Source organism: Tachypleus tridentatus, chromosome 4, assembly GCF_004210375.1.
Source record: "Tachypleus tridentatus isolate NWPU-2018 chromosome 4, ASM421037v1, whole genome shotgun sequence".
NCBI classification, from domain to species: Eukaryota; Metazoa; Arthropoda; class Merostomata; order Xiphosura; family Limulidae; genus Tachypleus; species Tachypleus tridentatus.
Window position 1 is genome coordinate 105,220,274 of NC_134828.1, and position 15,644 is coordinate 105,235,917.

The 15,644-nt window shown below is 34.9% G+C and overlaps 2 long non-coding RNA genes across 4 annotated transcripts in view; one reads left to right on the forward strand and one right to left on the reverse strand.

The window, feature by feature from the left end:
* The first annotated feature begins 734 nt into the window (after window positions 1-734).
* On the forward strand, window positions 735-10,020 carry LOC143249831 (uncharacterized). Of its 2 annotated transcripts, none has more exons than XR_013028001.1 (4): window positions 735-837; window positions 3,025-3,113; window positions 8,377-8,468; window positions 9,241-10,020. It is a non-coding gene; the product is annotated as an uncharacterized LOC143249831 (long non-coding RNA). The 2 variants fall into 2 exon arrangements; XR_013028002.1 differs by having other exon boundaries at window positions 8,377-8,463.
* The window catches only part of LOC143249830 (uncharacterized), a 30,139-nt gene continuing 23,559 nt past the window's right edge, over window positions 9,065-15,644 (reverse strand). For both annotated transcript variants that reach the window (XR_013028000.1, XR_013027999.1), the window contains 2 exons: window positions 10,288-10,398; window positions 9,065-9,278 (listed from right to left, as the gene is read on the reverse strand). This is a non-coding gene — a long non-coding RNA (uncharacterized LOC143249830). The remainder of the gene's footprint in view (window positions 9,279-10,287; window positions 10,399-15,644) is intronic.

The window sequence follows — 15,644 nt, forward strand, 5'->3', positions numbered from 1 at the left end:
AAACACCAAAGAAAAACATGAAAACAGAGAAATAGAGAAGAAGCAAGAGTGTAGGCAGGGCGACTCAGAAGCCGACCTCCACCCGACCCCCACTAACGCACAAAGGGGCAAGACGTCCGGCCGCCAAAGTTGGTAAAACGTCCCGGAACCCAGGCGCTTATAGTCCGCATCAAGGCTGAGTAATAGCCTATATCTGGCTCTTCCCAGCATCGAAAAGTACGACACCGGATCCTGCTCGAACACCAATTTTTTTATACTATTTGAGTGACTTTGAAAAAAATTAATGTTGGATGTTACTCATTCTGTGGCATACGTGTAATTGTACAAATATTATTAGAGTACGTTCTAAAAAAAATATTTCAAAGGATTAATATTTTTGGAATCAAAACTTGTGGAATAAAAATGTGTTTAAAAGTAGAGAATTTCCTAATAGAATTAATGTGAATAAAAGTTTTAAGTTCTAATAGAATTGTACACCTCTGGTATTTTGTTTATTTCACTTGATTGTTGTCAGATAGTTATTGAATCAAGTTAGATGTGTAATTCAGCCACTGTCAGTGTTAAACATATATAATAGATAGTAATATTTGAGATGAACTTTGATTATTTCATCTAACTTACAATGCAACTCACAGTTGATTCAAAATATCAGGTTGTTTTATATGAAATGTCAGATTTTTAAAGGAAAATGTGAAATAAGTCCATCTAATTGTCTTTTAAATTATTTAATCAAAATAAGCTCCTTTAGATCCAATACACTTCTGCCAGCCAGTTGCAAGTTTATAAATGCCGTATTTAAAGAGTTGGATGTCCTTTGATGCAGTGAAGTCTTCGAAAGTACTGTAATTGATGTTTGGTTTGCAAATGTTTTTTTTCATTAAAAAAATTTCCAAATCTTTTAAAAAAAGAGATAATCTGTAGGGGAAAGATTTGATAAATGTGGTGGATGTGGTAAAGTTTCATATTGGAATTTGTTTAGGTTTTAGACAGTAATGTGTGAGACATGAGATCGAGTATTGTCATGAAACAGTATGGGTCCACTACCATTGACTAATGCTGGATGTTTTCATGACAACTTTTGAAGCATAATTCCATGTTCACAATAGCATGTTTCTGCTGTTATTGTTTGTCCATTGTTTAAGAATGAATAATGGATCACAGTTGCTGACAATCATCACACACTGACCATAAACTTCTTAGGATGAACAGTTGGTTTTGGTGCTTCTTCATAGCCAAGCCACTGTCTAAATTGTTGTTGATTGTTGTCAAGAATCCAGTTTTCATCACAGGTGACAATTGTATAGAGAAACAGGTGTTTTTTTTTTTTGGGGGGGGGGAATAAGGAGTGAGGAACAAATTTGAACTTGTTATTTGATGGTTTTCAATTAATTCCCGAGGTACCCATTTATTGAGCTTTTACACCTTACCAGTTGCTCTAAGATGTTGGGAAACTTCAATAATGTCAGAAAGTTCTCTTACAGTTTGGTGGGTATCTGATTCAACTAAGGCCTCAAATTCTTCCTTCTTAATTGTGTCTAAGGATGGCCTAGAGGTTTATTTAAAAAACTTGTCACACCAAAGTGAAATCTAAACCAATGCTGTGCTGTCACCAAATGCATCAATGATATTACACATTGCTGTCTCTGTATTGTAACCAAGCTTAAACTCATACAAGAATACTAATGTTACCCATGGTGACAAAAATCAGTATAAAATATAATTTAGTTTACAAACTAGAATAAAGTATGACAATATTTGGAATTGAATCTTAGGAAATCTGTTGTTGGTTTTTGATCAGTTTTTAGCACTTGGTTTAGGTTACATATTTTACAGACTGTCTCTGTGTGTACCTGACAATGTCTTTACAGATAAAACTGTTGTACTCGGAAATAAAACATTTGTGAATGTTTGGTGCAAAACGTTTGACATTTGGCTTTCTTTTCCTTAGTTCTATAATTATATATTTTTATCAACTGCTCATATTTTCAAGAATTGAGTTATTTTTACTAATTCAATGGTATGCACTAATAAATGTCAGCCATGAGATTACTGGCAACACAGCACATTATCATCTGTATGTTTGGTTCAGGGTGAATTTCTTACCAATCGAAAGTGAAACGCTGCCACATATAACACTTGTTGCTGGAGGAGTACATAAGGTATTTGGGAAGATAAGAATTCATACAGTGAACTTTATAAATAATGTAGAGACAAAGCACATGATATTTGAAAGGCTTAAATCCTCAGTGATCTCCTTGGAAAAACTTGTTATCAGCCTTTAAGACACCAACATGTTCCAAAAAAACGTAATTCACAGCAGTGTCTTTATACATGAAATGAAGGTGATTGCTACAAAAAGAGAATAGAGAATACTTTGACATACAGAGAAAGCTATCATGATACGTGCATTTCCTAGTACTGTTGACAGATAATAATTAAGTATTTGAGGCTCATGAAGGCTGACAAGCTACAAGTTAACATGTTTCCAGTTATGCCTTGAAATTGATGCTGTTTCTTGGAGAAAGATGGCCAAAGAAATTGAAATTGCAGTAATACTCTTCAACACATGCTTATCACATCCTAAGGTGCAACTCCAATAGACTTTTTGGGCCTTTGTTCTGTTTAAATATGGTCTTGGTAGCCAAAATTCATATGCAGTATTGGAAAATACATCAAGATGCTTTGGCTGTGATTTACCCCACCATTTATTACAAAATCTTAACATATTATCGAAATAATGTTGAATAATAGAACATAATCTCAGCACTCGAGTTGACCTTTTGAACACTGTTTTTAATAAAGTACAGTTAACCTAAACAGTATAAAAAACTATTTTGAATTTTTATAAACTTCAGTTTCTTTTCATATATTATTTTGCATTCCACGTGCTTATGTAAATGAGCCATAACTTATTACAAATACATGTATAAAGAATTAATCTACTTACATACTTAAGTCAGAATCTATATATGTACTTTGAACATCATCCCATGAAGACTGTTTTCATAATTCCTTTTCTAACAGTTTTCAATAGCCAGTGAAAAAGTACTTTTATTTGAACTAAGTAAAGACAGACCACCCCACTTACCAACTTGAATCTGAAGAAGCTGCAGGTAAGCAAGTTTTGAAATTTATTTTCTAAAGTATACCAATTTGTTTTAAATTATTTATTGTGCTGAGTACTAAATATTTTTGCATGCATAAATGATTTAAGCTTTTATTAGAATTTTCTCTAGCTGTAGCTCATCTGTGAAAAAAAAACATTCAGATGGTATATTTGTGTGAGGTTTTAATAAGTTTCTCTGCAGCAATGAGATGCAAACCATGGATCCTCAGATTCATTGCCTAACCTGCTAACTGTTATTCTTTAGGCTAGACTAGACCTAGTGGTTATTATGCAGGATTGTGAATTTGCGAGAGTCCATGGTTTGCATTCCATTGTAATAAAAAATAGTGCTGTGTGTTTTTGTCTATGGGTGTATAGAACAGTGACAGCCAAAATTCCTCTATTCAAAAATTGACAATGTTGACTACAGTCACTGTTTTCCTTACTAATCTGTCAGTTCAAAAATGAGTGGTGTATAGCACATATAGCTTTGAATGAATATCCAAAATAAACTATTATTCTTTGAATTTGAACAGTTGTTCCCTTCCTTTACACAGTTTAACATCATCTTTGTTTTGTGCATTTTATTAACTGAACCCATTTTACTTTTGTTGTTCCTCGTGCAGCAGTCTGAAAAAAAATCACTGTAATCTCCACAAACTGGTTCACTTTGTGATTTTCAAATACAAACTTACATACTTTTACCAATACTTATTCCACTTGTTTGTTTGTTATTTTTTCTAGAATTACCACACTTCACATAAATATTCCAAGTTTAAAAGATATAACTTAATTTTATCAGCCATTCAAAATCAGTTACCACTCTTGTAACAATCATACAATCTGTTCAACAAACAGTTTTATTATCTATGTTAGAAATTACTTGATATATTTTTTTTACTGAACATATTTAGATTTACATGACAAAAATAATCCTTCAATTTTTTTTCTTTCAGACCTGTCAGCTCTTGAGATATAGCTTTTCAATTTCTTTTTTTTTTTTTCCCATATTTTCATTCCACAGTTGGAACTTTGTCTGTGTGGTTGTCTCATTTGTAAACTCAGTGAGGTGACAGCATATAAGCTCAGAATTAAGAACCTTTTTAAGGAGTAAAGCATCTGTAACTTTTATAGGAAGTTTATCAAATTCTCATAATTCCATATGTGCACTCATAAATAATTACCACATATCATATGACCTTAAATACATACAACATAATAAGTACTTAAATGTTTCAGCTTCCTGGCCTTGCTTTCCAGTAATACATATTTTTCTCATTGTTAGCCAAACATTGTCTTCTCTGTTAGAGTGATACAAAAAAAAAGTTTGAGAATTGGATCATTGCTAACTGTGAACATAAAATACAAACAAGTGTGTGTATCTATATATATAAATGCTAAAATGCATATATACACTTATAAAGAGGCTGAATATGTTATGTTGAAAAGATTTTGGAGCCTCAACACACCATCATAGTATGTCTGATTATGTTTTGTCTGACACTTATGTATCTTAACAATAGTCCTGCAACTGTGATATAAATCCAGTATGCATCATTTTTCTATGCATTTTTTCCATAATCCAGTTTGTATACAAGGAAAGACATTTTCTATTTTATCTGTTCAGTGAGGGGAAGGTAAACTGCACATGTGATAAAATGTTTCCATACGACATACAGATGAGAATATTTTAACTTTCCAGTTAGAAACATTATATATATATATATAAGTACTGACAGGACTTTGTAACAACTTTACAGAATATATTCAAGTTGTGGTTCTTTTATCAGCTAGATACACTGTTTTTTTTTTTTTTATTATTTTTGTTTTTTGTTGTTAAGCTCAAAACTGAACATTTGTTCTGTCCATAGGGGCTGTCTTAAGTCGATTCTTAACATCATAAGCTCTCAGACGTATCAGTGAACCACAGGACAGTAGATATGACATATATTTGCCAAACTGGTACGTTTTTACAATTCTTATGCAATGGTTAGCTACAGTAACAACGTTTGTTTGTTGTTAAGCACAGTGCTACGGAATGGACTATTTGTGTTTCACCCACAACAGGTATCAAAACTCAATTTCTACTAAGGTAAGTCTGCAGAAATACCACTCTGCCACTGAGGGATATAGTAAAAATTAATATCATTTTAAATATAGAACAACATAGCACTCAAAAAAAAATTATATTTTGTAAATATAATGAATATAAACTTAATATTTAGCATTAAGGCAGTTAATATATAGGAGGTGGGTCTTCGTGAGCGGGCCCAGCATTGCCATGTGATTAAGGTACTCGACTCTTAATCCGAGGGTTACAGGTTCGAAACCCCATCACATTAAAGATGCTCGCCCTTTCAGCCATGGAGGCGTTAGAAAGTGATGGTTAATCCCACTATTCATTGGTAAAAGAGTAGCCCAAGAGTTGGCAGTGGGTGGTGAAGACTAACTGCCTTCACTCTAGTCTTACACTGCTAAATTAGAGACAGCTTTCAGGAAGCAAAACATTTTGCTGATTGTGACAGGTACCTGGTGAGTATGCACAAATATAGTTTTGGTTTTGCTTCATCAGTAGGAACCCTGAGAAATAGACAGTTAACTGTTTACCAGCAATAACGTATTTAATTGTGTTTATGTTTCTAATATGCTATTAAGTTCAACATAATTTAAAGTGTTTTGCTCCTGATTATCGTTTGTATTCAATATCCGGTGCATCACATTGCAGTGTCCAACAGTAGTCAACAAGCATTGACGGATTCCAGTTGCACTGATATTGTTTTCCATTGAAGCAATGTCCTCGTGAAACCTTTCACTGTGTTCGTCACTAACAGAACCGAGGTTTGCAGGGGAGAAATCCAAGTGTGAGTGGAGGAAATGAATCTTGAGTGACATGTTGCACTTCATTGTTTTGTATGCTTTGAGAAGTTTGTCTACCAGCTGATTGTAATGTGGAACTCTGTAATTGCCAAGAAAATTGTCAACAACGCCTTTGAAGTCTTTCCTGGCAATCTTTTCCCAACTAACAGATCTTCGAACCGCATGTCACTCATAACATATCTGATCTGAGGGGCAACACAAATGCTCTCTTTGATCTTGGCCTCAGTTATTTTTGGGAACATCTGTCTTAATTAAAGAAAACCTTTACCTTCTTTGTTCATTACTTTCACGAAATTCTTCATAAGTCCCAATTTTAGGTGAAAAGGAAGCAAAAAAATCTTTGCTGGGTCGACAAACGATTCATGCGCCACATTTTTCTGTCCTGGAACAAACTTTTACGGGTGGCCAGCTCTGTCGAGAACAATGTGACTCTATGGCACGACTGTCCTATTCACAGATGAAACAACAGCACTTTGTAGAGCGAAGCTGCAGTCCCGGTAACAGAGCAACGACTTTCAGATCTCCACAAATATTCCAGTTGTACTTGCTGTACTGGATGTGATTCAGCAACATTTCCATGTTCTCGTAGGTTTCTTTTATGTGTGTCGCATAGCCAACAGGTATTGAAGGGTGAACGTTGTCATTGTGTAACAGAACAGCTTTGAGGCTTAACATTGATGAATCAATAAAGAGACGCCACTCTTGCGGGTCATGGTTACAACCCAAAGCTGAAAACAATGTCAACACAGAAACAGAGACTGTCAAGTTGTGCAAAAAATTTGGTTATATCATCTTGGCGGCTTCGACAACAGTAATTTACGTATCTAGTGACGGCAAACACCATTCCTGCAGTCTCAAACCCACCAATTCAGCTTTTGCTTTTGAAAGACCCAAATCTCTGACCAGATCGTTTAATTCTGACTGTGTTATGAGATGTGGATCGCCTGAGGAGCACGGTTCAAAATCGGATCAGTGTCACTGCCAGTTCCCTGCATTGAAGTTTCTTCATCTGGTTCGTCTAAGGTTCATTCCTCTGGTGGGTTCGGAATGGGAAGATTGTCGTCATGTGGCACGTGTTTTATTGCTGAAGGCAGATTAGGGTATTCAATTGACTTCTTGTTTTTGGCAGAGAAACCAGACACATAAGTCAAACAGAAGTAACAGTTCGTCACATGGTCTTTCTATTCTTGCCATATCATCGAGACAGCAAACGGCATTGTCTTTCGATTGCCTCTGAGCCAAGCTATCAGACAGACAGCATATGTCGCACAACAAATGTCAGGCATCCATTCTTGGTCTTGATCACCAATTTTACAGCCGAAGTACAGATGATATGATTTCTTCACAAGAGCATTCATTGAACATCTCTGATGAACAAGTGTATACTCGCCACAAATATAGCAGAATGCTATAGCGGCTGCTACGACATTGATGAGGCATATTGACCGACACCATCGTCCTGCAAAACGTCTATAACATCTAACTTACTTGTTACAGTGCTACTGAGGCAATGCTATATTCTGAAACAATACGTACACACTATAAGGTCTATATTAATCCAATGAGCAGCATCTGTGTATGCAAGCCACTTTTATAGCCTGTTGAGACAGTGTCAAGCTGGCTCTGAGCTGCATACTTCCACAGAACAGCTTCCAACCTGGCCTGATTTCATGCCTGGATATGCCCAGACTGCACAAAACATTTTTCATAGGTCTCTTACAGAAACGAAAATTTTTGGACACAAATATAAGAAAAAACATGACAAAACTAAAGATTTCGATGAAACGGTACGTGATGGGTAAATTTGGATGTGATTTTCGTGATCAGCAGCCAAAAATCTATAAGGAACATCCAACAGCGTTCAAGAAGCAAAAACTTCGTTATGCAGTGTAGCCCTCGTATAACTTTGCGCGAAATTCAAACCAAACTGAACTTCTTTTGCAAATCAAAATTAACATATTATAATATAAAAAATACAAATACTGGGTTTATAAATTATCTGCGTTAGCTCTCGTGAAGCTTTGCGCGATATTCAAAACAAACAAGCAGACCACGCAGTCGTGTGTTACACGTTGTAAACATCTACAGAAAAAAAAAAAACCAAACAAGGTTGCGCCAAAGTGAAAACATTTCAAAATAAGGTTTGTCTGTTGTTTACCGCAAAGCTACACATTGGGTTACGTGTGTTTTGCTTACCAGAATTATCAAAACTCGATTCTTCTTGCCGTAAGACTTTCCCCTGAACATTTCAGAACAGAAGTGAACATTATAACATACTGTACTATTCTTAAGATACTCTATTAATGCTAAGATAACAGTAATTTTCGTACAATTTGTTTTATACAGGAAATGGCAAATTTAATTAATTAAAAGCAGGTTGTTGTTTGAGTCAGTTTTACAGTTTTCTTACTTCCTGGCAGAACACCAGTAGCAGAGTAATGAGTGCTTCGACAATGGAATCATGCAAGTCATCATACGAGGTATTGTAAGTTGCACCTTTATTTTTCTTTTTTAAAATAAGTTACAAAATTGTATTTTTGTCTTTATTTATATCTCTGTGTGCTTTAGAATCCCTTTAACACGCTGGCATTTAGTAATAGTTATTAACGTGTCAGATTCGGCAGTTTCATTATTCTAATTTTATCTTAAATTAAATAGAAATGAGATCTATATTATGTCTTTTAGATTAGTTAACGGTAAAAGCGATTAAAATATCAACCATCCAGTAAAGATAAGTTAATTTGGTAGAAAGAATCAAATAGTTACCATTCTATTGGCACGTTTGTGTACTCGATTCGGTAGAAGTAATCGACTAGTTATTATTCTATTGACATGTTCGTGTACTCGATTCGGTAGAAGTAATCGACTAGTTACCATTCTATTGACATGTTCGTGTACTCGATTCGGTAGAAGTAATCGACTAGTTACCATTCTATTGACATGTTCATGTACTCGATGTCATGAAATCTAAAATTAACCAATTAAACATAGCACAATTAATATTTGATTTAACAAGCAAAGCTTCAACGTTGTTTACGTTATTTTAGTATTTCATATCTTCGTTACTTATTCATTATCCATTGAATAAATACACGGGTAAAATTCTCATTTACATGTTTATGTTTATAAACTCCAAAAACAGGCGTTTACAGTAGAATTACATAAGGTTGTGATATCATGATTTAAACAAACTTTTATTATCGTTTTCAACAAAACGTCTAATTATTCATTTGTTTCCTTTCATTTGGTTTCTTCAGAATTTTATGATGGTCTGACATGGAAATTGCAGGAAGGCCTGGAATCACATCAAAATAAAATTCTGTAATTTCTTTTGAAGGAGCAAATAAGTCACCTTTATGACTACATACGACAGCATCTAGCTTTGCATGAGCGCCGTCTGTGGGTAGGAAAAGAAAAACTCGTCTATGGCTTAATTTTCGTGACAAAAACTGACCGTATAAGAATTTTTTTAAATTAAAAGTGTAGCTATTTGCTAAGAAGTCATTTTTAGAATTTTACAAATTACATCTTGGTGTTTATGATAGAAAATTTTCTGACTGTAATAAAAAACGTCGTTAATTTTTACCAAAGTTCCTATGATTTTTGTCATGCCAAACATGCTCGCCCTTTCAGCCGTGGGGACGTTATATCCTAATATCCTATAGCGAACTTACTAAACTAACTAATCACAATTTCGTTCCTTACACAGAAGTACGTGCGTGATCAAACCTAGATAATGTTTTTAATTAGTTCTCGCTGTTCTTAATGGTTGCTGTGTTCATTAGCGAATGAAGTTTCCAATTATAATAATAAAAGTTCAATGCTTCGCGTATCAGGAGTAATCGATTCCATTTTGAGAGTCGCGGGTTCAAATACCCATCACAGCAAACACAAATTTAGTAGTGTAATACTAAAGGGAAAGCAGCTAGTCATCACCACCTACCACCAACTCTTCTTAGGCTATTCTTTTACCAATGTAGAGTGCGATTGATCGTCACATTATAAAAAACTCACGGTTGAAAGGGCATTATAATTTAACGGTCAATCTCACTATACATTTGTTAAAGAATAGCCCAAGAGTTGCTAAATTAGGTACGGCGTATTGTGGATTCGAAGCCGCAACCCTCAGAATGCGAGTCGAGCGCTCTAACCACGTGGTCATGCCGGGCCTATTGGGCTTGATCGAATTAATCTGGTAACATTTTTGTCCAGTAGAAAATTACTATTCAGACCATTTAAACTAAACTGTGGCTTATGTTTCAAATCACCACATAAAACAATCAAAAACGAATTGAGAAACGTACCTTGTAAAGTTTTTCCGGAGCTGTGTATTTTTATACTCAGGTTTGGGTTCTGGTCATTAGAATATTGGACATGGACTGTAAATGTCGCGAAAGAACGTTTTGGAGGGTCACCTTGATCCAACATAAGAAATAAATAAAAAATATTTATAGATGTATGGTACTTATCATAACATCAACACATTAACTGGGTAAAACGTGGCCCACAGGTTAGCGTGTACTGTATGTTTTAGTTGTTACTATTGGAATACACGAGTATTGTATGTTTCAGTTGTTACTACTGAAACACACCTGAGTACTGTATGTTTCAGTTCTTACGTAATAAATATTTTTCTTAGTTCGTAAACGTTATTCCAGATGGTAATAACAAAGGCCTTGGTAGTTCATTATACTTGTCATAAAACTTTATGTTAGGCCTATAATACTTTTAACACTATATTCATAATCTAGTCACTTATTAATTTTCAAGAATTAGGTAAATAAGTAAAACAATCGGTATACAATTTCTACATAATGTCTGTTTAAGTTTTAGTGAACTCTTCTGAAGAAGTTATAAAGTGAAAAGTTGAGTATGTTATTAAATACAGTCAACATGTTGGTGTTATAAGGCCGTTTATTTCTAGTATTAACAATCAATTCGCATGTTTTGCTAAAGAATTGATTAATGTATTAAATAATTAGAATTTCAGTGTACAAGTTTGTCAATATCACGAAAGAAACGAAGACGGTTGATTCTAATTTTGTATAAGCTCAATACTAAAACAATGTATGGTATAATAATATTTGTTATAAATTAAAATGCTAATGAGAACAAGCGTAAAGTATTTCAACTGTTCGCACTTTTCTCGAGAAATTATAACTACTCAAATATATTCTGGATCATTTGGGGCAAGTAAAGTATTGTGTGAGAATCGCTTATTGCAATCAAACAAGACATATGTGTTTAAAACAATTAAATTATTGGGTAGGTTTGTAATATAAATAGCAATAATAAGTGTTAAAACAAACAAAGAAGTCATGTGGGTAGGTTCGTGATTTAAGTCGCAATGATAAGTGTTAAGAATAAGTAAAGAAGTCATGTTTGGTAGGTTTGTAACTTAAATACCAATGATAAGTGTTAAAAGCGGCAAAGAAGTCATGTTAGGTAGGTTTGTACATTCACCAACTGTCTGGTCAGGAACAGATAGTTTTCACAGTGTTTATTATACTTCTTTACGAATTTTTTGACATAATAGTGTGAACAGTCTTGTCATACGACAATCGGATAATGAAATAGAAATATTTTATTTGTTTGACCGATGAATTCTTTGGCTGGTGAATATACTGTGGTGATCTCTTTATTTTTCACGTTTATTTCAAGTGTTTCATACTGGACTCAGGTGAGATATCAACCTACGTTTCGTTCAGATGCAAATATTCACTCTCACCTTATTCATCAATATTTATTACATCATAAATCGGGTCAAAATGTTTCACATTTACTAATTTAGTTTCAAATGCATTAAGCAGTTCATGAACGTTCATTGTAAAGTCTTCCAAGACTAGTAAAAGTTAAGGTTATATCTTATACAACACATCCGAAACCGCCTATCCACGTATTGTTAACCCTAACAATCATCTGCTTTGACAGTGAGCCAGTCTTATGTATTTTATAGTTTGAAAATTGTCTGAAATTCAGTTAGAAGGTCGTAGCATTTTTTAAATAAAGTGGTTAAAACTCTAGGGCAGTTAGAAATATAACAAATTAACAATATAATATATTTAAAACTTGAAGCTGATTTCTATATTGTACCTAGTTCTTTTCAGCTTTTTTTTGCTGACTAGTTAAAATAATTGTGTTTGTGTTCTATTAACGTAGGTAGTCTCAGATAACTAGTGTCAAATACATTCTTTAAAAAGGATTAAAAAAAACGGAAATTGTTTTTAAAACAAGAACTTACACTGATGACAAGCTACTCGTTTGATCAGATCTCCAGTACTTCTTACACTGCTGATATCAGTAACACAGTGAGCTAACGAAACAGAGATAACTTTGTTTATATCATTATGTAGAATGATATGGCTTTATCATCTTAACCAAACAGGTTAAACCCCACCATGGACCCAAGCTTTTTAGACAAGTTCAGTTACCACCTGTGAAGTTTCATAAACATCCGTGATTGCATGGCAGATAATTTCACACACAACAAATGGTCAAATGCAAATTTCTGATAGAACACACTTTTAATACAGCAAGTTTTGTCAGAACTAGAGAAATACAATCGAATATCTATGAAAGGCTCAAACGCCTGTTCGTTCTTGCCAGGACATCTACAGCACAGTTTGGTTCAACTTTAATATCACGGTGAATGAGGCCAGGCCATTCAATCGATCTTAAGTGGAGGTATTTCTCAAATACGTTTCGAGTCTTCTGAGAGTTGAAAACGAACGCTCCACTGAGCTCGTTTACACAGGCAGCGTGGCAAATATTTTCAACAGTATAGAAATGACTGGGAACATTTCTGCATTGCACATTGCATATGCATCTAGGACAGTTTTTTGGTCTGTTGTTCACAAGTGATTTGTACCAAACCCTAAGTTCACCTACTGCATCGAGTGAAGTGCTGTCAATGTCAGCCTTGTATATTTTGACCAACTCTTTAATTTGGTTACATTGTTGTGCTGTAGGTTCTGACTGTTCTGTGATAGATCCTGATGGTAGTAGACACATGACGTTTATAAGGAGATTTTTGTGACTGGACAGACGGTCACATATTTGTAAAAGAAAGTGATCAACAAACGGTATAAATACAACAATACGAAAGTACTCCTCAGGGCTAGTGGTTTGTGGGTAAGCACGGTACATCTGTCTTTTAGCCTGCCTTGGCATTATGATGTCAATTTGAAGCTCACTACACAGAGTTTGAGCCTCACAGAAAATGTTGTTAAGTTCATTCACAGTATTATTTCTGAGTGAACGGATTGAATCTTCCACTATTTCAGTGTGATGCATCGCATCACCTAAATCAATGTTTTGTTGCTGCTATAAGTTGCACAGAGGTAAACTAAAGGAAAACAATTTAGCAATGGTAAGTAGAGTGATGATAAATTCTGGCTGTGTTATGGAACACAACAATTGATTGGCTTGCATGGCAGAATCTCTGTCTTGCCAACCTGATATGGTCTCAAAGGCATCTGCAACTGCATGGATTGATTCTAGAAAGACAATGACTAAGTCATGCCTCTCAACCCACCGGGTGGGGCAAAGACCTTTCAAACTTTTTTTTTCGATTCAGGTGCTTTATTCTCCACCGAAAGAGCCAAAACATGCTTTATTTTGGGTGTAGTGAGAAAGTGTTTAATGCTAGAAATTATTCCCATGCAATTTCGCACAGGAATTTCTTTACAAGCATCAGAAATTGCCAAGTTTAGGGAATTGGCACTGCAGTGTACATGGGGTGCAAGTGGGAATTTATTAGTTATGTATCTCTAGACACCATTGAATTTCCCACTCATAGCGGCAGCAACGTCGTACCCTGGTCCTCGCAGGTAAGCCACGTCAGTACCATATTTTGTCAGATTGGTTATAATAATATCAGCGAAGTTTCTGCCTGTCACATCATAAACAGGTATAAATTGCAAAAAATCTTCTCTTATTGCAACAGAGTTGTCATTGGCATACAGATATCTAACACACAGCAAAACTGTTCAATGCCTGAAATATCTGTTGTTTCATCAGCTAATATTGAGAAACTTTGCAACATTAACCCTGTTGACCAAAGCATCAAGAACATGAATATTACAGGCATTGATGATATCATTTTGAATTTGAGGACTCAGATATGTAGCATTCCTCTTTGTACTCTTAAGGCTTTCTGAAAGCTTGACATCACCCTTTGCCCTGAAGCGCAAAATTGCCCGAAAATTCCCATCATTATTGATGGGCTCCTCATCAGTTTCACCAACAGACATTGGACCAGAATCATATTTTCCCCTCAAAGCTAAACCCTGTCTCCCACACAGCAATACAGTATCAATAATAGGCATTAAATATTGCCGGTTCTGTTCCATTTCTTGCTTATAAGTTGCATCAAGCTGCAAGTGCACAGATGAACTCGTGTTTACAACCTGTAGAAAATTGTTAGCTTTTTCTTTGCTCTCTTGGTGGTACTGTTTCAATTCATGTGCCTTAAAGTCTTCAACAGCCTTCTTCCAGTTTGTGTGTAGAAATTTCACTAATTGTCCCAATTTCTGGCTTCCAAAACCAGCACCATCAGGATCAAAAAGACAGCAGTACTTGCCGAAAGCACCCTTTGCATGTTGACTGTAGAGTAGCCATCTCCACTGTGAAAGACAACAATGCTGAAAACGCAGCTTTCTTGGACCACACTGGGGGAAAACATAATCACTCCCTGGCTTCCAGGCATTCTCAGGGAGGCATTTTTTTTGTTTCAACGTTTATCTAAAAGAGATAGAAAGACATAGTTCTAATAAAAATATTCTGCACATAGGAAAGTTTGTTATGAGAATACAATAACCTCGAAGAGAAAGGCTTAGAGTGTTTGCATGATTTTTAATACAAAATTAATATAATGAGGAGTTGACTTACCTGTTTACCAATGCTGACATCATCAGAAATGTAATTTCCAATGACCTAGACTGGACCTGAGGTGGTAGTGGCAGCACTGGTAGAAGGCAAGGGTGATAACTCTGACAGTTCAGTTGACAATTCTTTTATATGCAAAAACGGCTCGTTTGGGTTGAGAAAATATTTTACATAGAAGAGCGAACAACGTTTCGACCTTCTTCGGTCATCGTCAGGTTCACAAAGAAAGAGGTAACTGACCGGAAGCTGACCACATGTTTGAAAGGGGTTGTGTAACTGTGTGTCGAAATGTAGAGGGCGGTATTAGATGTTTGAATATATAATTTTATTTATTTTATTATATTAATATAGGTATAAAGGTGTTCCTTTATATTGGTTTATTTTGGGTTTAAGTTGTTGTATAAGTAAGGCTTCTTTGATTTTGCGTTTGTTTATGTTTGTTTCTTTATTTAGTATTTGAGTGTTTTCTATGGTTATGTTGTGTTTATTTGACTTGCAGTGTTCGAAAACGTGTGAAGGTGACTTTTTATGTTCTTTGAATCTGGTTTCCATTTTCCTACTTGTTTCTCCAATATAGAAGTCGTGGCAGTTATCACATTGTATTTTATAAATAATGTTGGTGTTGTGTTTGTCAGTGTAGTTTTACATAGTATAGACCTCAGTTTTGTGCCTGGTTTTTGAATAAATTTGGTATTAACTGGAATGTCATATTTTGTTACTAATTTTTGCCAAATGTTGGTTATTTGTTTGCTGATGTCAGGAATATATGGTATAC